This window comes from Macaca fascicularis, chromosome 4 (genome assembly GCF_037993035.2).
Source record: "Macaca fascicularis isolate 582-1 chromosome 4, T2T-MFA8v1.1".
Taxonomy (NCBI): domain Eukaryota; kingdom Metazoa; phylum Chordata; class Mammalia; order Primates; family Cercopithecidae; genus Macaca; species Macaca fascicularis.
In genome coordinates, this window is record NC_088378.1 from 145852845 (window position 1) to 145879169 (window position 26325).

A 26325-nucleotide genomic window follows, 5' to 3' on the forward strand; every position below is an offset into this window, starting at 1 on the left:
CTCCCATGTTTATTGCGGCATTATTCACAACAGCCAGGATATGGCATCAACCTAAATGTCTGTCCATCAATGACTGAATGGATAAAGAAAATGTGGCATAGATACACAATGAAATATTATTCAGCCTTAACAAGAAGGAAATTCTGTCATTTGCAAATGTGTAAGATGAACCTGGAGAACATCATGCTAAGTGAAATAAGACAAGCACAGAAAGCAAATACCACATGATCTCATTTATTTGTGGAATCTAATATAGTTGAACTCATAGAACTAAAGAGTAGAATGTGGTTACTGGGGTTGGGGGAGAAGAAGGGAATGAGCTATTGGTCAAAGGGTACAAAGTTTCAGATAGATAGGAGGAATAAGTTTTGAAATATATTGCACAGCAAGGTGACTATAAGTCAACAAAAATGAATTGCCTATTTCAAAATAAGAGAGTAAATTTCAAATGTCCCACCATAAAAAATGATAGGTAATTCAGCTCCTCTGGGTATGAAAAAATAAAAGATAGGCAAGGGAACATATCCAGCACCTGATTTAATTTAATTAACTAGCTTGATTTAATCATTCCACACTGTATACATATATGGAAACATCAAAACATCACACTGTACCTCATAAATGTAGACAATTATGATTTGTCGATGAAAAATAATTTTAAATTTTAAAAAATTGTTGCTAGGTAGTTTGGCTCCAAAGACTGTGCTCCTCACCCCTCATTATGGGACTTTCCTGGAGTAAAGGGTAGTGGTAAAAGTATAATATAGTCCAAATCTAGGCTGACACGTGGCTCACCTCACATAGAAAAGTTTCTCAATCACTCTGTGCCTTTTACCTAATTAATAGAGAATAACTCAAAGGAAAATTAAGCATCTTAAGCCCTTAGACTAGTACTTGAATACAGGGAGGAAACAATGCCTCTTAGCTGATAGTACATTCCATAGTCCTCTTTCCGGACACCCAACACCTACGATGTCTTCAACTTTCCTCAGTGTAGAAAGTATGATATAAATGTGGGTTATTTTCAATCTACCCCTGGAAGGCAGTCATTTTCCTTAGTCAAGAGTTAATAATCTAGGAATGGTCAAATTGCTTCAGCTCTCTTTTCTGGATCGATAGCAGACACCATGCTGGTTAGTCTAAAGAATGTCAAAACTGTGTTTACAACTGTAAAATTAGTGATATATTAATCAATGGACATTGAAAAGAGGTCATGATAAAAATTTATGGTATACAAGATGCGGACTGGCTACATCAGCCATAGTCCAACAAAATATAACACAAGCCACAAATGTGAGCCAGGTATATAATTTTAAATAGTCTAGAAGCCACATTAAATGGGTGGTGATATGTATTATTTAATATACTCAAAATATTATTTTAACATTTAATTAATTTGAAAAAAATTAGAGTTTTTTCACATAAAGTGTACAAAATCTGTTGTGTATTTTACATTTACATCCATCTCAAGTTCAGTCACATTTCTTTCCTTCTTTTTTTTTTTTTTTTTTTTGTTAGAGACAAGGTCTCACTTTGTCATCCAGGCTGGAGTGCAGTGGTGTGATCTCGGCTCACTGCAGCCTCGACCTCCCGTGCTCAGGTGATCCTCCCACCTCAGCCTTCCAAGTAACTGGGATTACAGGCACGCTCCACCATGCACAACTAATTTTTTATGGAAACGAGGTTTCACCATGCTGCCCAGGCTAAGTCTAGCCACATTTCATGTGCTCAATAGCCACTGTAGATAACAAGTACATGAATAGTGCAGGTCTAAAACGTTTTAGAGTTGCTTCTTATCCTTCATCAACACAGCATAAGAATATGGCAAGACTTACAGCTTTCTCCCTTAAGGAGGGCACCCCAGGTTCAATCCCCAAAGACTCTGTATTCAACAATTATATTACAAGTCTTCTTACTGGCTAGTACTCTAGCTTAAGGAAACAGAATAACTCCTCTTGAATGTTGTTGTGTTTACTTCAAGTGAAACTTTCATGCAAGATATGACTGGATTCTCTAAAAGAGAGAATGCTGGAATTTAATGAAATTAAAGGACTGGTTAAAGAATAGCTATAAATTGTTTGGTGCCTTTGTATGTGTGTCTATATGTCTATCTATCTGTGGGTTTGTGTGTGAGCAGCTGCCCTGTATGTGTTGATTTCCCCACCAGTAGTTTTAACTGACTTCCCCACCATTGCCACAGAAATAGCCTGACTCTCTTCACTCATTTTCCAGGGACCTCAGGATATACCCTCTGCTCCACTCCTGGACTGGCATAGTTAGTACTGCACATGCCCAACCACTCACGACAATGCATAAAAGGAAGCCAAAAAGAAAACAATAGAAAAGCATATGGTCTTCATGTAGTAATTGCAGCCAGCCACAGAAGAGACCTGTCCCTACTCAGGAGATCTTTCTTTGCCTCTGAAGTCCAGATCCATGGTCCAAACAGACACATTTTCCTGAATATTGAATGAATGAGCACCTCAGTTAAACAATAAGTATTTCTTAGTTTTCTGGAGCTCCATTTAATTTCTGTTTTTTTTTTTTTTTTTTCTTTTGGAATTAATACATTAAAAGGAAACTTTCTTCCTATTTAGGAGAAGGCTTTCAAAATCTATCAGAGCCAGTACCCCTATTAGGTCCACCATTCTGTCATACATTAAGGCCTTTTATAAACAATCCTACCTTCCTGGGAGGAGAGCAAAGCTCAGCAAAATAGTTTTGCATTGAGAGGGTGTTATCTGTGGGAGGCACAGCTCAGGTACTTTTTCCAGATAGTGCTAGAAATTTCCTTCTGCTCCTACGGACCACTTCATGGCTCTACAACTCCATTTAGGAAGTTGTCCTCTGGTCAATTTGCCTTAGCTCCCTGAAGTGTATATAGAACATACTTTCCTTTTTCTTGCCTTCTTTCTTTCCTTTCTTCATTTCTGCTTTCACTTTTTTCAGTACTTTATTGAAGTATACTTTACATACATACAATAAAATGTAAAAAAAAAGTATACATAGACCTCAATGAATTTTATATATGTATAATTTCATGTAATTTTGAAATTACACCATCCAGATTAAGATTGAGAAAATATCCAAATTGCATTGGGTTCCCTTATCAAGTCAATAATGCATCCTGCAAGCGAAGTTGTATTCTGACTTCTATCACCAGATGTTAGTTTGCCTGTTCCGGAACTCGATAGAAGTGAAATCATAGAGTATATCCCATAGTGTGGCATTTTTGCACAACGTTATGGTTTTGAGATGTATTTATGTCATTTTAAGATTTATTTGAGTTGGGTGTGGTGACTCATGCCTGTAATCCCAGCATGTTTGGAGGCCGAGACGGGAGGATTGCTTGAGCTCAGGAGTTCAAGACCAGCATGGGCAACATAGAGAAAGCCCCTCTCTACAAAAAATACAAAACCTGAAAAAAAAAAAAAATTAGCCGGGTGTGGTGGAGCGCGCCTGTAGCCCCAGCCACTCAGGAGGCTGAAGCGGGAGGATTGCTTGAACCTGGGAAGCAGAGGAGAGGTTGCAGTGAGCCTAGATCGCCTAGCTGCCCTCCAGCCTGGGTGAGAGAGGCCATGTCTCAAAAAAAAAAATAATAATAATAATAAATAAAAACATTTATGTGTATTTAAAGAGTACTTGTGTTGTCACAGAAATTCATTCTTAGAGCTAAATAGGATTCCATTTTATAAATAAACCAGAATTTGTTGGTACGAGTAAATATAAACTTACTGATTATCATCTTAGCAAAGGAAAGTAAAAGGTCTTTTCAGCCTGCTAGCAGAGTGGCGCAGCGGCAGCGTGCTGGGCCCATAACCTAGAGATCGACGAATCGTAAACCATTCTCTGCTAGGGTGTTTATGTTAATGATCACTATTTCCCGGGATCGTGGGTAGCTTGATATAATAAAGAAAATCAGATACTCAACGTCTCCTTACTTAACGTCTTAAAATTAATTATTACTCCATCGCCCAACTTTTATAAAGGCGTTAATCGTTTTCTTTTCTCATCTGTTCTTGCAATACCTTCTTCCCTTATCAGTCATTTCAAAAGAGAGATGACAAATTTAACTTTAATTTCTAGCGGATTCGCGTTCTGTCTTCCAGTGAATATAATACACACCTATCTTTGGTATGTTATGGTTTTATAATTTTCGTACACGAGAAGGAAAAGCATTTTTTACTTCTGCTCAGTAACTATACAGTCGTCCTTTGGTATCCGTGAAAGGTTGGTTTCAGCACCTCCCGCGAATAGTAAAATCTACCAATGCTCAAGCCCTTAATGTAAAATGACCGAGTATTTGCATATAACCTATGTACACCTTCCGGCATACTTTAAACCATTTCTAGATTATTTATTGCACCTTATATCAGGGGTCCCAAACCTCTTGGCCGCGAAGCGGTACCGGTCCGGTCCGTGGAAAAATTGTCTTCTACTAAATCGGTCCCTACTGCCAAAAAGGTTGTGGATCGCTGTCTTACATGATGCGAATACTATGTAAATAGTTGTTATATCGCACTGCATAGGGAATAATGACAAGAAAATTTCTGTACATGTTCAGTATAGACGCAGGGTTTTTTTAAGTATTTTAGATCCGCGGTAGGTTGAATCCATTGCATGCAGAACCCATGGTTACGAAGGGCCAGCTGTTTCGCATTTTTACTTGGGTTAGACTCTCCTGCTCACTGTCACTCCTTTGTACGCTTTCACACATGATTTGTAAACTTCAGATAAAGTTAACGAGAATGCTTTGTGAATTCTTCTCTAAAGCAATATATGTTAATCACGAAGACACCTTCTTTTTTTTTTTTTTTTTGAGACGGAGTTTCGCTCTTGTTGCCTAGGCTGGAGTGCAATGGCACGAACTCGGCTCACCGCAACCTCCGCCTCCCAGATTCAAGCGATTCTCCTGACTCAGCCTCCCTAGTAGCTGGGATTACAGGCATGTACCACCACGCCCAGCTAATTTTGTATTTTTAGTAGAGACGGGGTTTCTCCATGTTGGTCAGGCTGGTCTGAAACTCCCGACTTCAGGTAATCCGCCCGCCTCGGCCTTCCAAAGTGCTGGGATTATAGGCGTGAGCTACCGCGACCGGCCCAAAAAGACACAATTTTTATCCCCACATACATAAACTAGAGTCATTTGGACTTTATGGGGAAAACAGAAACAAATAAGTTAAATCTGAAATGCTAGTGGGGGAAATGGAATGCATTAAATGTTTTTTAAGTTTATGCATCAGGATTCAATAGCAAAATCGGGGAGGGGAGTCTTAGTACGATATTTGCAATTTTTGTTGTTGTTGATGAGGAAATTTTTTTTTTTTTTTTTTTTTTTGACTACAGGCGCGCACTACCACGCCCACCTAACTTTTTTTTTTTTTTTTTTTTAGACGGAGTTTAGCTCTTGTTGCTTAGGCTGGAGTGCAATGGCGCGACCTCGGCTCACTGCAACCTCCGCCTCCCGGGTTTAAGCAATTCTCCTGCCTCAGCCTCCCGAGTAGATGGGATTACAGGCATGCGCCACCACTCCTGGCTAATTTTGTATTTTTGGTAGAGACGGAGTTTCACCATGTTGGTCAGGCTAGTCTCCAACTCCCGACCTTAGGTGATCCGCCTACCTTGGACTACCAAAGTGCTGGGATTATAGGCGTGAGCCACCGCTCCCGGCCTATGTTTCGTGTTTTTAGTAGAGACAGGGCTTCGCTATATTGGTCTCGAACTCATGGACTCAAGCGATCCGCCCGCCTCCGTCTCTCAAAGTGCTGGCAATTACAAGAATAAACCCCCACACCCAGCCGTGAGAAAAAAATTTAAATTAAAGCCCTCTTTAGTGAGTCGTTACATATGGAAAAAAAAAAAGTATATAAATTATTCTAAACAATGAGCACCCTAATTAATGAGAATTTACACACAAAAAAATGAATCGGACAAACGGAAATAAGATGATGAGGAGAGCACGTTTTGTTCCTTTACTCTTGCTGCTTTGAAGATGTTCTTGACCCCCTAGGCCTACAATCTTCAATTTATTTTTACCCACTGACTCCAAAAAGCATTTTGACTAAATGTCCAGTCATAGGAGACTAGTTTATACCTACAGTGCGTGTACACATTGGGATAGTGTGAAACAGAGTGAATAGGGACGATATCTATTAACTTCTATGGAACAATTTCTAGAAGACATTGTTAAGTGAAGAAAAAGCAAAATGCAAAGGACTATTTATAGTACTATATTACTTTCTGAAGTGCAAGAAGAAAGGAAAAATAAGACAGACATGCAGAAGGATAAATCAGGAAGCAATGAAGTCAATTATCAATTACCTAGAAGTGTAGTGGTTGCCAGACTGTGGCTCACACTTTTAATCCCAGCCCTGTGGGAGACCGGGGCGGGCGGGTCCTTGAGATCAAGAGATCAGGAGACCAGCCTGAGAGAAAGGGCAAAATCCTGTCTCTACAAAAACAAAAACAAAACAAAACAAAACAAAAAAAACACGAGCTATTCTGGAGAGGTGAGAGGGTGGTTTGAGCCTCCGGGAGGTGGAGGTTGCAGTGAGCTGAGATCACGGCCCTACATTCCAGCCTGGGCTGATATTCAAGAGGATACCAAATCACGGTGTAGGAAAAGAAAGAACCAGACCAAGTTACTTTTAACTTGGGGCAGGACGAGAATTACAAACAAATCTTGGACTCTTTTTAATTGATTTTGTTTTCTGTTGTAATGTGGACAAAGCAATTTTGAAGCAATTTTAGGTGTATTATAGGATAGGGCACGTGAGTAAATGTGTTGATTTACTCATTTGAGTAAATCATTTCAGCCACTATTCTAATTGCAGAAGAGGATCATACAAATAGATGGTGGGAAGGCAAACAAAAATTTAAAATTAAAAAAAATTTTTTAAAAGCCCCTCAGGAGATACATTAGAATTGTAAATATCTGGACGGGCACGGTGGCTCACGCAGGTGCCGGTAATTCCAGCACTTTGGGAGGACGAGGCCAGATGATCACCTGAGGTCGGCGGTTCAAGACCAGCCTGACCAATATGGAGAAACCCCATCTCTACTAAAAATACAAAATTAGCTGGGGGGGTAGTGGCACATGCCTGCAGTCCTAGCTACTCGGGAGGCTGAATCAGGAGAATCGCTTGAACCCGGAAGGTGGAGGTTGCAGTGAGCCGATACCACGCCACTGCACTCCAGCCTGGGCAACAAGAGAAAAACTCTGGCTCAAACAAAAACAAAAACAAAAACAAAAACAAAAAACAAACAAACAAAAAAAACCTCTCGGCTTTCGGAGGGGGCAAAGGTGCAACTTTCTTCGGTCGTCCGGAATCCGGGTTCATCCGACACCAGCCGACGAAGTTCGACCCCAACCAGATCAAAGTCGTATACCTGAGGTGCACCTGAGGTGAAGTCGGTGCCACTTCTGCGCTGGCCCCCAAGATCGGCCCCCTGGGTCTGTCTCCGAAAAAGGTTGGTGATGACATTGCCAAGGCAACGGGTGACTGGAAGGGCCTAAGGATTACAGTGAAACGGACCATTCAGAACAGACAGGCCCAGATTGAGGTGGTGCCTTCTGCCTCTGCCCTGATCATCAAAGCCCTCAAGGAACCACCAAGAGACAGAAAGAAACAGAAAAACATTAAACACAGTGGGAATATCACTTTTGATGAGATCATCAACATTGCTCGACAGATGCGGCACCGATCCTTAGCCAGAGAACTCTCTGGAACCATTAAAGAGATCCTGGGGACTGCCCAGTCTGTGGGCTGTAATGTTGATGGCAGCCACCCTCATGACATCATAGATGACATCAACAGTGGTTCCGTGGAATGCCCAGCCAGTTAAGCACAAAGGAAAGTATTTCAATAAAGGATCATTTGACAACTGGTGAAAAAAAAAAGTAAATATCGTTGGGTACTCATAATTATTAAAATATTCATATGTATGTGCACACGCATGTATATGTGCACACGTACATATGTGTGCGTCTATTTGCATATTTTGTATATGTGAGTATACACATGTATTTCCTAGATATTGTTGATAATCTAGAAGCAAAGGTGTCTTAGAAACAGTAAGTACACCTAGACCCTGGATATTGGTCTCTAATATATTCCTCACTAAAAGATCACCTCTGAGAAATAGGAGACTTCAGGACGGGGACAGGGTAAATGTAGTAGAGCCTAGAACAATTTGTCATGCCAGAAATTAAGAAAGTTTTAAGAAATATGGTGGAGGAATGTCACAAGGACAGAGTACTTAGCTTGAAGGGTCTGCCTCTGACAAAATCTGGGATACATGGACTACCAAAGTTATTAAAAAGGCAATAATGGAATTGTAAACCACTGAGAAATAAGATTTTATGAGCCCATACTGATAATAAATACATAAATGGATGTTAAAGGGGGACTCTTTTTTTATTTTTTATTTTTTGAGACAGAGTCTCACTCTGTCACCCAGGCTGGAGTGCAGTGGCACAATCTCGGCTCACTGCAACCTCCGCCTCCCGGGTTCAAGCGATTCCCCTACTTCAGCTTCCCAAGTAGCTGGGACAACAGGCGCCCGACACCATACCCGGCTTTTTTTTTTTTTTTTTTTTTTTTTAAGTAGAGATGGGGTTTCACCATATTGGCCAAGCTGGTCTTGAACTCCTGACCTTGAGTTCCGCCCTCCTCGACCTCCCAAAGTGTTGGGATTAGAGGCGTGAGCCACAGCGCCCGGCCAAGGGGGATTCTTGATTACAGTAGAATGCCAAAGTAAAAACTGGTAAATGTGAAGAAAATTCTGGAGTTAAAAGAACACATCATTTTGCAACCATCATAGTAAATATGGTCCACGTAGGAATTATCAATAGACGCTAACTCTAGAGGAAAATTTTGATGGGGAGCAAGTTATTTGTATGATCTTTAAGCATCTCCCGCAGATTGCTTATTAGTTGCAAGGAGGAAACTATACATACATATCAACTTGACTATGTGATTGGAATTAACCTCAGTAATGAGGGGCAATGAACATTGCATGTCTCCAGATTTAATAGTCCTGAGAACGACATGTCACATACATTCTATTCTCTGGGATGCAAAACGTGAACCCAATTATAAGGGGAGAAAATCACGCAAAGCCCAAATAAGAAATGTTCTATGTTTTAAAAATGTGAGCAGTTACCATGTTCTTCAAAAAGTCAACATCATAAAATACAAAGAAAGGTTGTGAAAATGTTCCAGGTTAAAGGAGACTAAAGGGGTACGGAAAACACCCAATTCTAGACTGACTCCTGAATCGGAGGGAGTAAAGACTACAAAGGATATTATTGGTCAATTGAAAAAAATGGAATACAGGTTAGAAAATTCCTAAAAACTTATATCAATGTTAAATATACTGAATTGGTAACTATATTATGGCTATAGCACAAGAAACTACTCCTTTAGGAAAACTCACTGAAATATTTAAGGGCAAAGGAACATAATATATATAATTTACTCTTAAATGTTCTGGGACACATACACACAAACATACACAGATATAAACATATACGGAGAGAGAGAGAATTAACGTTAATAGGTGAATCCTGATAAAAGGAATATGGGTGGTCTTTATACTATTCTTATTCTTAATTTCTTTCCTTAAGTTTAAAATTATTTCTGGATAAAAAGTTTTAAAAGGCCGAGCGCCATGGCTCACGCCTGTAATCCCAGCACTGTGGGAGGCCGAGGCGGGTGAATCACCTGAGGTCAGGAGTTCGAGACCAGTCTGGCCAAGAAGGTGAGACCCTCATCTCTACTAAAAATGCAAAAATTAGCTGGGCGTGGTGGCGGGCGCCTGTAGTCCCAGCTACTCGGAAGGCTGAGGCAGAAGAATCGCTTGAACCCGGGAGGCGGAGGTTGCAGTGAGCTGAGATCGTGCCGCTGCACTCCAGCCTGGTCGACAGAGTAAGACTCTGTCCAAAAAATAAAAAATAAATAAAAAATAAAAAACATTTTAATAAAAATTTGAGGAAGTGAAAATATTAGTATAACGAACATTCAACTTCCCATCAACCAGCTTAAACAATTAACAATATTTTGTCAATGTTTTCTCTATTGCTCCCCAACATCAGCTAGTATTTTGAAGAAAATCCAAGACTGGAGATTCCAAAGCACTTTACTTTGACAATAAGCAAAGGTACAGATTACTCGTTCATATGTAAACAGAGAGGAAGGTGACACACAAACTTCTGTTAATTGTTCGGAGGAGAGGGTAGTCAGGGTCTGACCAATGCCTTTGGTTCTTTGGCTTTGCAACATGAAGCACTATGTGAGTGGAGCAAGGGATCGGTTGCACCATGCGGACATCTTGGCTGAGAGCCCTTCAGGTGCGTGCTGGATGTAGTAAACTGTAATCTAAGAATGGAGAGTAATTCCACTCAGATCCGCAGGAATTCTGTGGAACCTCAGGAGGAAATAAAACTGATACATGGTCGAGAGAAATAAGAGGAAGCAAAAGGAGGAAAGCTGTAGATAATGTATATAACGTTTCTGAGAACAACTCAGACCTGCGACAGAAACCTGGTTACCCTCTTAAAGAAAAGAGTCGACGAAGGTGGGATTCGAACCCACGCGTGCAGAGCACAATGGATTAGCAGTCCATCGCCTTAACCACTCGGCCACCTCGTCCTTCGGGCCGCAGGCCGTTTTTGGGATACTCCTTTAAGGCTTGTTTTTGACGAAGCTTTGCAGCTTGATTTTGGTGATGTGTTGATATGGATTGTGATGTCCTTCAACTTGTGGTCTCCTTAAAGAATTCTTACACAAAACAAGTTCTTTCCACCTTCGTATGGAGAACCTTTTACAGTTTGATGATCCTGCCCAACGCCTGTGTGTCCAGTCTTGAGTGTCATCGTTCCTCCGTATCCATTCTCACTTTCCAACTACAGTGAATTTTTTTTCTCCCCAAGCTCCATGCTCTCCTTCTCATTTTCTAACCGCAGCACTCCTAACTCTTCTCTCTGCCCTCACTTCACCTGCCTTAGTTCATCACTCATTTCTCAGATCTCAAGTTAGGCCTTACAGCCCTTCTTACTGAAGGCTAAGCCGCTGAAAATTGGGGGTGGAGGGGGAGGATGGGGGGGACTCTTTTTCTGTTGCAAATGTATTTCTGTTCTGTTTCTGCCACAGAATTTTATCCCAATATTACGTATTTTTATGCGTAAAGACCCTGTCATAACGCGCAGCAACGGAAAATACTTATATAAATTGAAACCTCTAATTTTTTTTTATTTCCATTAATAATCCCCAAGAGTTTCACCGTTTTTCTTCTGGTTTGAATTACCTTTATATTCAATGGTGGCACACAATAACAAACACAAATCAACAATTTTGGTAAGTAATTTAGTATATATGAAAAGTAGAGTTGCATTGGAAATGCATCTTTTAGTGCAATGGCTGTTAACATGTTTTTTCTCCATCAATTCATGTGTCCGCGGATAAATACTTCTTATAGCTGGAATAAGAAAGGTTCGGTGGAATTAACAACTAAAAGATCAGTAGATTGTGGTTTTGAATAAGTCCGAGGCTTCCAAAAGGTGTTTTTATGATTATTTAAGGTGCATTATTTAAAGTGGAACCTTCAACACATTCCCATTACGTTTATCTAGTTTAATAAATAAATGGTAGTAGTAAATAAAAGTGAAACCTAGCAGGAAACTTGGGACCACACAAAACATATAACTTTACGGATATTCATATTTGATAAAAGTCAAAGAATTTTCCTAGTAGTCTCAATAATTGTAAAAAAAATGAAAACACTAACTTTCCACGGCCCAATATGTACGTTCCGATTTGTTAAAAATGGAATGTTATTAGTCGGAAGTAAATGAGGAATTTGTCAGTTCCTTCATAAAATCATGTAAAATACGCAATTGAGACACGCAACCCTGTGTCTTGTTTACAGAAGACTTTGGAGACACCAGCATTTCCAATTGTTCTGTCACAGTAAGATGTTATCTAAAAGGCGAGAATGATTCGCAGGGGAAGACGGAAGTAGGGAGCATTCACATCCCACAGGGAGTTAATGCGCGGTAGGGGAGACACATTTGGGGAAATGTTTCTTTGTAGCCTCTAGGATCTCGTGGTCTCCGGTCCAGCAACCCTGTCGCTAAGCTTCTCTGCTGCACCGGGCGCTGGCTTCTCTGACATTCCTTTTTCAGAGAAGAAAAAGCGCAAGAACTTTTTCCTGATCACATTCCCTGCCTTCTCTCCTGGCTTACCGCTTTCTTCTTTCGTCCCCGCCTCTCTCCAAAACCGAAACGCCCCAGCAATTTCCGGGTGATCGAACTTCTCCAATCTGTCTAAGAGGGTCCGAGCTCTGAAATCCCTTCTTCAGGAGCTGGTCCATGCCCAGACGTGGAAATGCCAAGAAAGCCGAGTTGCTGCGCGCCCAGCAATGCGCTCAGGGAACCCTTACTAGGAAACGCTGAGGGACTTTGCGGGTTGGGGAGAGTGGGCGGGGAGGGGGCGTAGAGTAAACACTGTTATGCTGGGACAGGGAGTCTTTTCAGCTCATTTCCTCCTCTTCTCTGTCCAAGCAAAACTTGCTTGTGCAAACTCGAAGCAGCATCTATCTTTATTGACTATTGACTGTCGCCAGTTGTATCTTCCCGTCACCTGTTCTATCGGCCCAGCCCTCAGAAGTTGAGCTTGTATCCCCTTGTGGTCTTGTCTGAGGACAGTTTTCTCTCGGCTTCGGCGACTGTCAGCTCTTCCAGACCCATTACGTGGGTAAATCCTTTCCTTAGTTTCCATCCCAATTTTTCTCTGTCCGTGACTATCACCCAACTTCCTTTCCTCTTCTCATCAGCCTCAGTTTTAGCAGAGGACAAAATACTAAGGTTCCACCGAGACTTGAACTCGGATTACTGGATTCAGAGTCCAGAGTGCTAACCATTAAACCATGGAACCTACATCTGCGACAGTCTTTCCTAAAGTCATAGGTGACCTATTTCGCCACCTTAGGTTGCTTCCCTCTGCCCCGAAGTTTGGGTGATGGGTACACTCTGCTTTTCCTCTTGGAGGATTAAGTCAAAAAGACGCTTACCTGCCACATGCCTACATTCAACACTTTTTACACCAGAGTCTTAATGGAAAACGTTGACTTCCAAATGTCCGGAGTCCTCTCATCCTTGTATTTCCTTTCAAGTGGTTTAAGAGCTTGGCGCCCCGTCCTCGGGTCTCTCTATTTCATCAGTGGAAAACAAGTGAGATTGTTAAACAAGACTGTGTGCCAGGTGCCAGGCACACAGTATACCAGGTTACCGTGTGCCAGGTTTTGTGACAAGTGTTTTCTATTGTTACCTCACCTGTGAGGCTCACAACCACGCTGTGAGATGGGACCCATAATTTCTATTTTACAGGTGAGAAATTTGAGTCAGATACCTGAGATGCTTTACTCCTTTTCGTTATAGATCGAATTGTTTTCTCAAAAATCATTTTTACCAGGGTAACATGTAGCGTTTTTGAGGACACGTTATGGAAAGATTTTACCGAAGTCACAGGGGAGCCACGTTGCTGTTTACAGAAAACTGAAATAAATGCATTTGAACTACAGGGTTAGAGGACGATCCCAGCAACCCTAGGATAGCAACTCAGGGAAAGAAGGGGAAGAGTAGACAAAGGTCCCTCTGGAGTCTCCCAGGACAGTGCACAGCTCCCCTGGTCCTTCCACTGCCCTTCACCAATGGGAAATATGTACAGGGTAGACTTCCAAACGGACACAAAGAAAACTCCCTGCTTCTCCCTCGCATATCCTTTTGTGATACACACAGAAGACCATGTGAAAACACACACACACACACACACACACACACACACACACACACACACACACACACCCCACACACAATCGGTTTCTGTGAACAAAACAAAACAAAGTCTGTGTTCCTTGTTTAAAGTGATAGCTTCCTCACAGGGCAATTTTGTCTCAGTTAAATTCGAAAGGGTTTTCAGAGACACACATCCACAACATTCTAAGAATTTATTCTTTATCTTGTGTCTCGACAATTTGAGAAAGAAGGTAGGTTTCAGGACTAATTTGGAAGGAAAATGTGAAGTCAAATAAGCTTTATTTTTTAAAAAAAATGCCAGTTATCTTTCCACTCCTTGAACTCTTTCCGCGCCCCCCACCCCCACTTTCATTAAGCAGGCTCCCAATCTTGGAGGTCTCTGCTCTGAACAACTTTCTGTCCCCAGTCCTTATTCCTAGAGGAAACAGAAAGAACATTTAAAACAAAAAAAAAGAACATCATTACCTGGGGAGATGTAGCATTTCAGATGATTCGGAAACAAACTTAGGTTCTAGGTTCATTAAGAAATGGGGACAGTGAATTTGAATCATCTTAGAGCATGAAAACCAAATTTCTCGGAGGAGGGTAAAAGAAAGCGAGTGGCCCGTACGGGGATTGAACCCGCGACCTTGGCGTTATTAGCACCACGCTCTAACCAACTGAGCTAACCGGCCGCTCCCGATTATCCCGCTTTGTTATTCTTCTCACCCGCATCCCCGCCACTGCTCCACTAAAGTATTAAATTCTTTAATGTAATTCCTGTTTGTCTTACAGGGAGGAACAATTTGTCAGTTGCTTTAGAGTCTTAATAGAAACGAGAAATTTCCTCTCAATGCAAAAACAGAACAAAATAGCTGTATTCGTAGACTTGAAAGAGGACGCTTAAACCTTTCAAACTGTGGCTAATGGCCCAAGAATTTATGGAAATATTTGCTGCCTTCTGAATGTCTAGTCAATACATGCAGACAATGAATCAGATTCGGTGAAATATTAACGAATCTTTGCCTCGTAAAAGCCGTTCACTAAAACAACATACAAATTGGTACCTGAAGGATTTTCCCAACGAGTCTGATTCTCGATGGTCCCACAATCAAGATCGTCCCAGGTTTCTTATGTCCAGATCCTCAATTTGGGAGTCTTCCTATGTGTTCCCTTAGATTCCCAAAGTGACCTCAAATCAAAGGTCGCTTCGAAGACCTTGGTATTGGAAAATGCTAGAAATGTGGTTCTAGTCACCATTCCAGGGGCCGTTAAACCGAATCGTTGTCTACTCAGCCATTGTTTCCCAAAAGCATTACCATTGTTTTTAATATCTTGTTTATCGTTCCAGAGATTTTGAATACATAGACAATGTTACCCAAGTGTTTTCTTTTTTTCTCTTTACGAATAGTAGCATTTTATACACTTTTTAAATCCCTTGCCTTTTTAAATTTTTACTTACAATGTATTTTTGCAACCTTTCCATATCAGAATAGACAAGTGTTCTCCATTCTTTTAAAAATATGTATAGTATTATATATACTATACACGTGTATACCTATGTAACAAACCTGCACATTCTGCATATGTACCCCAGAATTTAAAGTATAATAATTTAAAAAATATACGAGTAGTAGTTGGCCAGGAGCAGTGGCTCACGCCTGTAATCACCACACTTTGGGAGGCTGAGGTGGGCAGATCATCTGGGTCAGGAGTTGGAGACCAGCCTGGCCAACATGGTGAAACCCCATCTCTACTAAAAATACAAAAATTATCCAGGCATGGTGGCACACGCCTGTAATCTCAGCTACTCAGGAGGCTGAGACAGGAGAATCACTTGAACTTGGGAGGTGGAAGTTGCAGTGAGTGGAGACTGTGCCACTGCACTCCAGCCTGGGTGACAGAGTGAGACTTCATCTCAAAAAAAAAAAAAAGGTATAGTATTCAATTATGTTAGTATATATCATAGTTTAATGAGCAGTTAGTTTAGTTTTCCATCCTGCTATTGCAAACTATGTCTATGAACATACACCATCTCTGATAATCTGCCATGATACCACGCATTCATGTGGAAAAGCTGCATCAAAGAATACGTATATTGGCAATTTTGACGGCCATTGTCCCCCTGTGCTTTAGAGGGTTGATCCCAATATTCTTTTTCCTTGCTTGTTTGTTTTAACTATATTGAGCACAAATAGGACGCTGGGCACATTTCTACCCCTCTTTCTTCCTGAATTACAGTCAGTGAAAATGTAGAGAAATTCATACTGGGGAATGTTTGTTTCTGGAATATCACCTTCTCTCAGTTAGGCAAGACTTTGGGAATGTGACAGAATCAGGTGGGAGAAGGAAGGGGCTGAATGGAGAGCAAGGAGAAGGGCCAGCAGAGGCCTTCCTTTGTGCACCTCAGAGAGAATAACATGGCAAAAACACCTGATGGGAGAGCAGCTAAGACAGTGTCAGTGTGTCTGGTGATTAAGACTGAGTTGCAGAGTGATGTGCAAGCAGTAGGAGATGAGACCTGAGGAGGAGAGAACATGTGCATGCTGCAGGACCCTCTAGTAGATTATTATAAATAAATCAGGATACTTTACTTGATGGTGAAGAGGATGGGGCACTAAAATTAACAGGCGTTAATTGATCTATATTGAGTCTAAACTAAGAACTATGATTACTCTGTATAGGCCAAGTTAAGGATTTTTGAATTGGCCCTACCAACAATGGGAATCCATGGAAGGATTTTAGGCAGAGAAGTCTCATGAACAGATTTGCATTTTGAAAAGATCTTTTTAAGCTCCTGTAACAGACAAGCCCATTGTTACCGGGCCCATGCTTAGCTTCCATCACTGACATTAGGCTATTCAATTCATGTAATCAATCTGCCAGCACTGTAGAGGCTAATTATTAAGGCTAGCTGACAAAAACTGGTAGAATCATTCCAGTTAGTTACTTGTTTAGTTCTGTGGTGGACGCACTCTGGTTAACTTAACTTGTGACACAAATATCTTCACGCTTTGTGTCCACACATCTCCCCACCTAGGTTCCTTTCGAGGACCCCAGTGTATGTACATGTAGGGAAACACCCTAACTTTACCCCATATCCACCTGGAGCGTCCTTAAGTGGAACTTTGCCATGCCCCGGTGGGAGCCAGGTTCCCAGCAGCGAGTGAGCAACCAGAGCCCAGCCTGGACCTGGAGAGGCATGTCCGGCCCAATGTTCCATGCAACGCTATCTTCCAGCAAAAGTGCTACTAGGCATTGATCCCGCAGTGGAAATGCTCCGAGCCAAAAGGCCCTTAAACAAGGCTCCTGCGAACGTAATCCCTGAGGTCTTTGTGGCGATCGGGAGATGGGACCATCAAGGGAAAGGATCGTGGAGAAACAGGCGACGCAGTAGCCTCTGCCCTAATTGAGCTCTCCCTGCAGAATCTTGTCTTATACGTATTCCCTCCCCATTCTCTCTTCTTTTCTTCCCTAAAAGTCATGTGATGTTTGAAAATATTGTCTGACAATAAATGAATTGCTGGAGACTGGTAATGTTCACTCAAGTGGTCAGGGACTCTTGGTCTAGAAGCAGAGACTTTTACTTATGGAAATCCCCAAGAGCCTCTCTTTGAATAAAGCCGGCAGGCAACAGTTCGCATTAGGAAGAGAGCAGAGACCCCTCCACCCCCAATCTCGCCCCCTTTAAAGGCAGGAACCTCCTCCTATTCAGAACACTGCTGACAACATGCAGAGAGAAATACCTAATAGAACAGTATTAAAGCTTTTTGAAAGCTGAGAGTGTTCGAGAGATCGTGCAATGGTGCCTTTGTAAGGACGTCCACTGACAAGGTAAGCTAAGGGAATCTTGAAAAACAGAAACACCCCGAAAAATTACAAGCTGTTTCCGCTCGGTTTCGACCCGAGGACCTTTCGCGTGTAAGGCGAACGTGATAACCACTACACTACGGAAACCGATGTGCACCATTGGCTTCCTTCGTTAAGGGAGAAATAAATTTTTCTCTTTCAACTTTGGTAACGTCGAGTTGATTGGCCTTTCCTTTCAGTAAATTATCAAGTTTACTATGCTTTTCTTTACTACAAAGTCCTTCATTAAAACTTTTTTCTTTTTTTTCAGACGTGACTGGAGAATTTAAGAAAATTTCCCCTGAGATGCGAGGCTCCTTACTGTAGACGTTGATTTTTTTTCTTTTTCTTTTTTTTTTTCTTTTCACGGGGCAGAGGCAGGAATTCAGAAGAGTGTGATTTCGTTGTTGTTGATGTTTATGGAAAAAAATATAAGGAGATGTAATGTAGTAAACAAGATTCTACATAGTGTAAAAGGAAGGGTTGTGGTGGCCAGAATATTGCGAACTTAAGTTGAGGCTCAAAGTGAATGTATCTCCTATCTTGATGACCAGATGTCTGCGTTTCCTGTCTGGAGATCTTCATATTGTTCTGCATATATCACGAAGGTAAGCATGTTTACAGAATTTGGTAAGGGCAGAGGACTATCAGGAAAGTGGAAAGGTTCTATTGTCTATCAAATACCTCTCTATACAGCATTCAATTTGTGTAGTTAATTAGTGTCTCACTGGGGTGATTGTGAAAATCCTGTTCAAATACACCAGTCTGCATTTTTCCTTAAAGATGCTGACCATGAAGGCCATTGTTATTATCTGTCTTTTTTAAAGGGAAGAATTCAACTCCTCTTTCCCTACTGATTACACAGTTTCTGCAATTGAGTCCCAAATCTGAGAAAAATAGGAAATTACTCTTTTACTAATTCTGCAATTTGGACAATTAACTATTAACCTCAGTTCCTTGTCTCAAGATTAACGTTACTTTATAGAATGGTATGGGTTCACATATTATTCAAATCGTGTTTATTGTGTGCCCATTGCATATATGGGCATTGCAATGGACAGTAGGGTTTTATTAGTAAACGAAACCAGGCACTGCACCTGTCTTCTTGGAAATTATGTTCTTGTGAGAGACAGACAGTAATCAAGTTGTCATCCAAATTAATGCATCATGTCCAAGAAAAGAGGGACATATAGTGCTCTCATTTAATATATGAAGATTAATTTAGAAAGTTTAGGGGAAGATTTCTCTCAGAAAATAATGATTCTGCTCAAGTTTGAAGGTTGGGGAGATGTTAACTAGGTTTAAAAGAGTGTTAAAGGTAAAAGAAATCATATGTACCCAAACCCATGGTAAATAAGAGGGACTGATTTGCAAGTAGGACAGTGTGGTTGGAGAGAAAGGGGCAGTGGGGTATGAAATAAAGCTGAACACATGAGAGTCAGCCGTGGAGAGAATTTCAGGTCATAATATTAAGGATTACATTATTAAATAGCTATAAAATGTGTGATAATCGGCTCTTTTAAAATGCCAGTTTCTGCCCTTTATCCTTTCGTTCTCTCAAAGTACATAGGATGTGAGACCTAGTGTGACCTAATCTCTAAGTTAAAACCAGCTAAAATTTCCCCCAAATAATTTGGGAATACTCAGAGGAATTCAGATCATATGTATACCCTTAGCCAACTAAGAACAAAGGCGATGGTTTCAGTTGAGAGCCCAGCAAATTTGACTCCCCTGCCTAGAATTCCAGTTCTGTGTTCTCTCCGCCCCAATTCCCCTACCCCATCCGGTGCTGGGCTCTGCAGATGCACTAGGATTTAAGACATTGAAGTGTAGGTGGACTAGGGAGGTAGTAGCACTTATTTTCTAGTCTTGTACTCAATCAAGCAGAAATCCTGCACTCCATAGTTCTCTTTTTTTTAAAACCAAAATCTGTGACTGAAATACACTCCAGTAACTCAATACACCATTAAACCATTTCCTCCTCTCCTTTCTCATTTCAAATTCCCTCAAACATCCTGGCAAATCCAGAGCCCGCTGTGCACAGTTCTGATTCCGGGCGGAGTAGGGCTCCCTCCTTGCAACCAGGACGTCTTCATCCCCACCTTGAGCTGAGCTGGATGTCGAGTCCTTGGCAATATCCTGCACCAGCTGCTGCCAGTCTAGATACCCTGCCTGCGAGGGCCCCAGTGCCGGATTTCATGTCTGTCTGTTCCATAGACCTATTTCTAAATCACACACTCAAGTAAACTCATCCTAAGCCAACCTCAACCCAGGCAGGACTATTCCGTGCCTAAATTAAACTCGCTAGAGCGGTGACTCTAGTGACAGTTAGATAACTGACAACCTCTGGCAGAGTGGCCGCCGAACCCAGGGAAGCCTCTGCCTGGACTCCAGACCCCTGCGCGTCTCCCGGGATTCCTAGAAAGGTGAGGCTCGGAGTTGACCCTGTTGCGGAAACACCTTAGCAGAGAGACGCAGATCAAGTTGGGCTGCTGACCAAGTCCCTGAAGGAATTGCTGGTGGTAAGAGCAGGGTCGCGGCGGCAACCGCGGCGAAGGAAAGCAGAGTGAGGTTAAGTAGTCATCTCTATCCAAAGAGATCTGCCGCAGTTCCAAACAGGAAACTTTTCTTAGTAATCTTCTCTATCCCCTACTACTTTCCACCCCATCCCCTCCACGCACAAATCTCCTGCGGAAGGTTTCTGAAAATAATTCTGTAAAGGAAAAAACAACAATAAATGTTTGCCAGAGATGGATGACACCTGGTAGCGTCGTCTCTCATTTTTCGTTTGTTTACTTGTTTAGACCCTCTTCTCTCTCTCTCTCTCTTTTTTTTTTTTTTTTTTTTTTTTTTGACTAATTGCAAATTGTTCAGTAGCCATTTGGCTGTCTTTGTGAAGCTCGTGTTCAAATTGTTTAACCATACACCTTAAAGTGCAAATGAAAACAAAGCCTATTAAAGAAAATTTAGAAAAATCCTTTTTGCCTTTGTGATAGTCAAATGTTTTGTAGATTTGACAAAACAAGTAAGCATTTTTAAAAAGATTGAAACTATGGACTTCATCCAAACTAAACGTTATTTTCATTAAAAGGCTATTGAGAGAGAAAACGCCAGCCTCAGACTGGAAGAAGGTATTCGTGAGACAAATTTTTTGGAAAAGCTGTTGTTTCCACTGGATTTAAAAACCAGAATCCTTTCACAGGCTAGGCGGACATGCTAATTATTACATTACAGAAATTCCCTGCTACAATCAGGCCTTTCACAGCAGAATGAGATGGTGATTCTTTGGATATACTGAAACCTAATAACTTTTAATGTTTCTCTTTTTTCTTTTTCTTACTTTCTTTCTTTCTTTTTTTTTTTTTTTTTTTTTTTTTTTGAGACGGAGTTTCGCTCTTGTTGCCCAGGCTGAAGTGCAGTGCTGCGGCGATCTCAGCTCACTGCAACCTCTCTCTCCTGATTCAAGCAAGTCTCCTGCCTCAGTCTCCCGCCTCAGTCTCCCAAGTAGCTGGGATTACAGGCAGATGCTGACACACCTGGTTAATTTTGTATTTTTAGTAGAAACAGGGTTTCACCATGTTGGTAAGGCTGGTCTCGAATACCTGACCTCAGATGATCCACCCGTCTTGGCCTCACAAAGTGTTGGGATTACAGGCATGAGCCACTGTGCCCAGCCACGTTTTTTCTTTATATTTTTACCCACGTGTGTTTCTTTCCTTCATGCTTTTTTTTTTTTTCTTTTTCTTCCCCCCACCCCCCGAGATGGGGTCTCACTCTCTCCCTGGCTGTAATGCAGTGGCACGATCTCAGCTCACTGCAACATCCACCTCCCAGGTTCAAGCAATTCTCATGCCTCAGCCTCCTGAGTACTGGGATTACAGGCGTGCGCCACCATGCCTGGCTAATTTTTGTATTTTTAGTAGAGACAAGGTTTCGCCATGTTGGCCAGGCTAGTCTCAAACTCCTGACCTCGTGATCCGCTGGCCTCGGCCTCCCAAAGTGCTAGGATTACGGGCGTGAGCTGCCGCACCTGGCCCTTTCCTTCATACTTTCTATTTGTTAAAATTAATGCTATAGAAACTCCATGATTCATAACCAAATACAGCTCATACCTGGAGTCTAAATTTCTCCCCCAAAGCTAGGCAGAATAAACACAGGGATTTGATTTCAAGGAACTCTTCAATGTTTTCCTATGGCTTTGATTTCCAACTCTCTTCTTGACCTTGAGGAGCCAGGAGGATCCAACACACTAAGATCTGGAGACCACTCAAGCTTCTGCAAAGTCAATGCTTGTCTGGAGGACACTGCTGAGCAGGGGATGTGATGGGGGAGGGGTGGGCTGTGCCCAGTTGACTGTCAGAAGGTGATGAAAAAAGAGGTGGTATCTGCGAATTCATGTGACTGGGAGTTCATGTGTGGTGAGTGTGTCTAGGAGTCATCAGTCATTCTATTGTTTGTGTCACTCATACTGCTCTGGAAAGCATATGCTCAGTGATTACGTCAATCTGTTTAATGGACAGATGATGTACAACATTCGTCTATTCTTTATTTCTTTTCCTATTTCAACTGACATTTGTCACTGTCTTTTTTCCTTTTCCAGCATTTCCCGGGTATCTGGAAGATGCTCAACAGTGAGATGGTGCTCTTCCTCCAAATCTGTTGACATGACAGGACAGTGCCACTTATGAATCTCTGACAAATAGCAAAGTGGAAAACTCCTGCTCTTGGCAGCTAAAACTTGGATTGATCACAATGTTTCAGGAAACAGAGAAGAAAGACAGTATTTCCCAGTTAGCAAGATCTGGAGTCTTATGATTTTTTTCTGACATTAAATCTGAAGTATAAATGGCATGAGTTTATTATTTTCAACAATTTGATTAGACATTTATTTCAAAGAAATTAATGAGTAGCCTACAATATGCCCCATCCTGAGCTAGGCTCTAGAGGTAACAGATAACCTGAAAAAAATGGACGTGCCCGAGGTAACAAAGGGCTCAAGCCCTGATTTTCATTATAAAATTACCCAAAACAGGGTGGTTATATTTTAAATTGACAAATGAAACCTCGGAGATAAATACTCATGCACTATCACAGAAACATAGAGAAGGGGAAACTCTGTCACTCCAAATAATGAGGAAAAGCTTTCAGAAGAAGTGATAACTGATCCAAGACTTAATAGATGAAAAGTAAGAAATTGGCTGATGAGAGATGGAGGGGTTAGGGGAATCTGTCATTAGAGGCAGCATGGAGAAATAAGTCAGTGTTTGCGGAGACTCCAAGGAATTCTAAATTTGAGGCAGGGAGTAGGAGCAAATAAGACAAAATGAGAAAATAAGGGTTAGAGCAGGAAGAAAGAGGAGTATCTTTCACTTAACACTTTAGTGTGATGTGCTGTGGAGAGTTAGGAAAGTTTGAAGAAGAAAAGTTATATTTTCCTTTCAAGCTAAAGTCTCAATGGCTGCTATGCAAATGAGAAATTTAGGGGACCAAATATGGAGACAAAGGAGCAAGGAAAGCTTTTCTGCATACCTTAAGGTAAGGCCTCAGAAAATTTATACTTTAATTGGATTACCTGAAAGAAAGAAAAGAGTCAATAGAGTAGATGTAATCATTGAAACGATTATCCAAGGAAATTTCTATAAATAGAAGCCTAGTATCAGACTTCTGAACAGTAATATAAAAAATTAGATCAGCATTAAAAAATAGAAATAAAGTGTGAACCAAGAATTATATAACAAGCTAAGCTAATCTTCAAGAATCAAGATTATGGAAAATAAATCGGGAGGCTGAGTCTGGAGAATCGCTTGAACTCAGGAGGTGGAAGTTGCCGTGAGCCGAGTTGTGCTATTGCACTCCAGCCTGGACAGTGAGAGAGACTCTGTCTCAAAAACAAACAAACAAACAATATATATATATATATATGTATATATATGACGACAACTAAACGATATCGTTTCTTCAAATTAAGGTATTAAGTGTTACTTAATACCCCCTCTGGCAGGTGAAATTATCTTGATGACTGTGCTTGGATTCAGCAGTGACAATCTATAGTTTGTATTCAGACATATTGGTTGCGTTCACAGCGTTCATAGATGATCGATATAAATGATGAAAAGCTAACACCCACTGTGGCCCGTTCGGGGATCCAGCCCGCAACCTTGGCATTATTAGCACAACGGTCGAACCAATTAAGTTAACCGGTCGTGACGCGAAGTTCACTTCCCTCTTAACAAGATACATATATGTTTAAAAAAAAAAAAAAAAAAAAGGCCGGGCGCAGTGGCTCACGCCTGTAATCCCAGCACTTTGGGAGGCCGAGGCGGGAGGATCACGAGGTCAGAATATCGAGACCACCCTGGCTAACACGGTGAAACCCCGTCTCTACTAAAAATACAAAAAATTAGCCGGGTGTGCTGGCGGGCGCCAGTAGTCCCAGCTACTCGGGAGGCTGTGGCAGGAGAATGGCGTGAACCCAGGAGGCGGAGCTTGCAGTGAGCCGAGATTGCGCCTCTGCACTCCAGTCTGGGTGACAGAGCGAGACTCCGTCCCCCCTCCCCCCCCAAAAAAAAACCAAAACCAAAACAAACAAAACAAAAAACTATTTTTTTCTCTCTTCACCTTTTTTTTTTTTTTTTTGAGACGGAATGTCGCTCTTGTTGCCCAGGCTAGAGTGCAATGACGCGATCTCGGCTCACCGCAACCTCCGCCTCCCGTGTTCAAGCTATTCTCCTGCCTCAGCCTCCCGAGAAACTGAGATTACAGGCATGCACCACCACGCCCGGCTAATTTTGTATTTTCAGTAGAGACGGAGTTTCTTCTTGTTGGTCAGGCCAGTCTAGGAACTCCCAACCTCGGGTGATCCGCTCGCCTCGGCCTCCCAAATTGCTGGGATTATAGGCGTGAGCCACCGCGCCCGGCCTCAAGCAATTTTCTTATTCGAGTTCAAAATGGGTCGTAAAGCAGCGGAGACAATTCGCAATATCAACAACGCATTTGGCCCAGGAACTGCTAATGAACGTACAATGCAGTGGTAGTTGAAGAAGTTTTGCGAAGGTGAGGAGAGCCTTGAAGATGAAGAGTGTAGTGGCAAGACAATTGAGAGCAATCAGCGAAGTTGATCCTCTTACAACTACCAGAGAAGTTGCCAAACGACTCAGCGTCGACCATTTTACCATGCGGCATTTGAAGCAAATTGGAAAGGTGAAAAAGCTTGGTAAATGGGTGGCTCATGAGCTGAGCAAAAATTTTTTTTTAAAAATCGCCGTTCTGAAGTGTCATCTTCCTTTATTCCACGCAACAACGAACCATTTCTCCATCGGATTGTGACGTGCGATGAAAAGTGGATTTTATACAACCGGCGACGATTAGTTCAGGGATTGGACCGAGAAGAAGCTCCAAAGCACTTCCCAAAGCCAAACTTGTACCAAAAAAGGTCATATTCGCTTTTTGGTGATCTGCTGCTTGTCTGATTTACTATAGCTTTCTGAACACTCGTGAAACCATTACATCTGAGAAGTATGCTCAAATCAATGAGATACACCGAAAACTGCAACGCCTGCAGTCAGCATTGGTTAACAGGAAGGGCCCAATTATTCACGACAACACTCGACTGCAAGTCGCACAAGTAACGCTTCTAAAGTTGAGCGAATTAGGCTACGAAGATTTTCCTAATCCATCATATTCATCTGACCTCTCACCAACCGACTACCACTTCTTCAAACATCTCCACAACTTTTTGCAGGTAAAACGCTTCCACAACCAGCGGGATGCAAGCATTTTCTAACTGTCCAATCCCGTAGCACAGGTTTTTACCCTCCAGGGATAAACAAACTTATTTCTTGTTGGCAAAAATGTGTTGATTTTAATGGTTCCTATTTTGACTAAAAAAGATGTGTTTGAGCCTAGTCATAATGATTTAAAAATTCACTGTCCGAAACTGCAATTACTTTTGCACCAACCTAAATATTAATTTTAACGAATTGAAAGTATGAAGGGGCTGGGCGCGGTGGCTCAAGCCTGTAATCCCAGCACTTTGGGAGGCCGAGACGGGCGGATCACGAGGTCAGGAGATCGAGACCATCCTGGCGAGCACGGTGAAACCCCGTCTCTACTAAAAAATACAAAAAACTAGCTGGGCGAGGTGGCGGGCGCCTGTAGTCCCACCTACTCGGGAGGCTGAGGCAGGAGAATGGCGTAAACCCGGGAGGCGGAGCTTGCAGTGAGCTAAGATCTGGCCACTGCACTCCAGCCTGGGTGACAGAGCAAGACTCCGTCTCAAAAAAAAAAAAAAAAAAAAAAAAAAAAAAAAAAAAAAAAAAAAGACAGTATGAAGGAAGAAACACCCTGTGGATAAAAATATGCTAAAAAGGAAAACATATTAAAAGTTACTAGGTTTGCGTATATCCAAAGAATCCTCCTTTCATTCTGCTATGGATTGCTGCACAGAAGAGAAAGTTTTTTGGGGTGTACTGGTTAGCACATCTGCCTACAAGAAAGGGGTCTCAGATTTGAAACTGATGAAAACAATAGCTTTTCCAAAAAGATTTCTCACTTTATCGAGAAATACAAATAATCACATTCCCTAAATGCCAAAGTCTTCCCGTTCTCTCTGTTGTTCCAAACTTAAATATGAAAGGTTTTCCCAGTTCTTCTAGAAAAAGGACTCTGCCAGATTTGGTCTA

General features: G+C 41.6%; 4 non-coding genes and 2 pseudogenes across 4 annotated transcripts; 2 read left to right on the top strand and 4 right to left on the bottom strand.

Moving 5' to 3' along the window:
• Positions 1 to 1238: 1238 nt before the first annotated feature.
• On the top strand, positions 1239 to 7905 carry LOC102119600 (large ribosomal subunit protein uL11-like; annotated as a pseudogene).
• A 2665-nt stretch (positions 7906 to 10570) lies between these two features.
• Positions 10571 to 10652, bottom strand: TRNAS-GCU (transfer RNA serine (anticodon GCU)). Its single transcript has one exon. It is a non-coding gene; the product is annotated as a tRNA-Ser (tRNA).
• Positions 10653 to 12863: 2211 nt separating this feature from the next.
• Positions 12864 to 12935, bottom strand: TRNAQ-CUG (transfer RNA glutamine (anticodon CUG)). The gene has a single exon. It is a non-coding gene; the product is annotated as a tRNA-Gln (tRNA).
• A 1481-nt stretch (positions 12936 to 14416) lies between these two features.
• Positions 14417 to 14490, bottom strand: TRNAI-AAU (transfer RNA isoleucine (anticodon AAU)). Its single transcript has one exon. It is a non-coding gene; the product is annotated as a tRNA-Ile (tRNA).
• Positions 14491 to 17679: 3189 nt separating this feature from the next.
• Positions 17680 to 17752, bottom strand: TRNAV-UAC (transfer RNA valine (anticodon UAC)). The gene has a single exon. It is a non-coding gene; the product is annotated as a tRNA-Val (tRNA).
• A 5346-nt stretch (positions 17753 to 23098) lies between these two features.
• Positions 23099 to 25959, top strand: LOC141410249 (histone-lysine N-methyltransferase SETMAR-like; annotated as a pseudogene).
• The last annotated feature ends 366 nt before the right edge of the window (positions 25960 to 26325 follow it).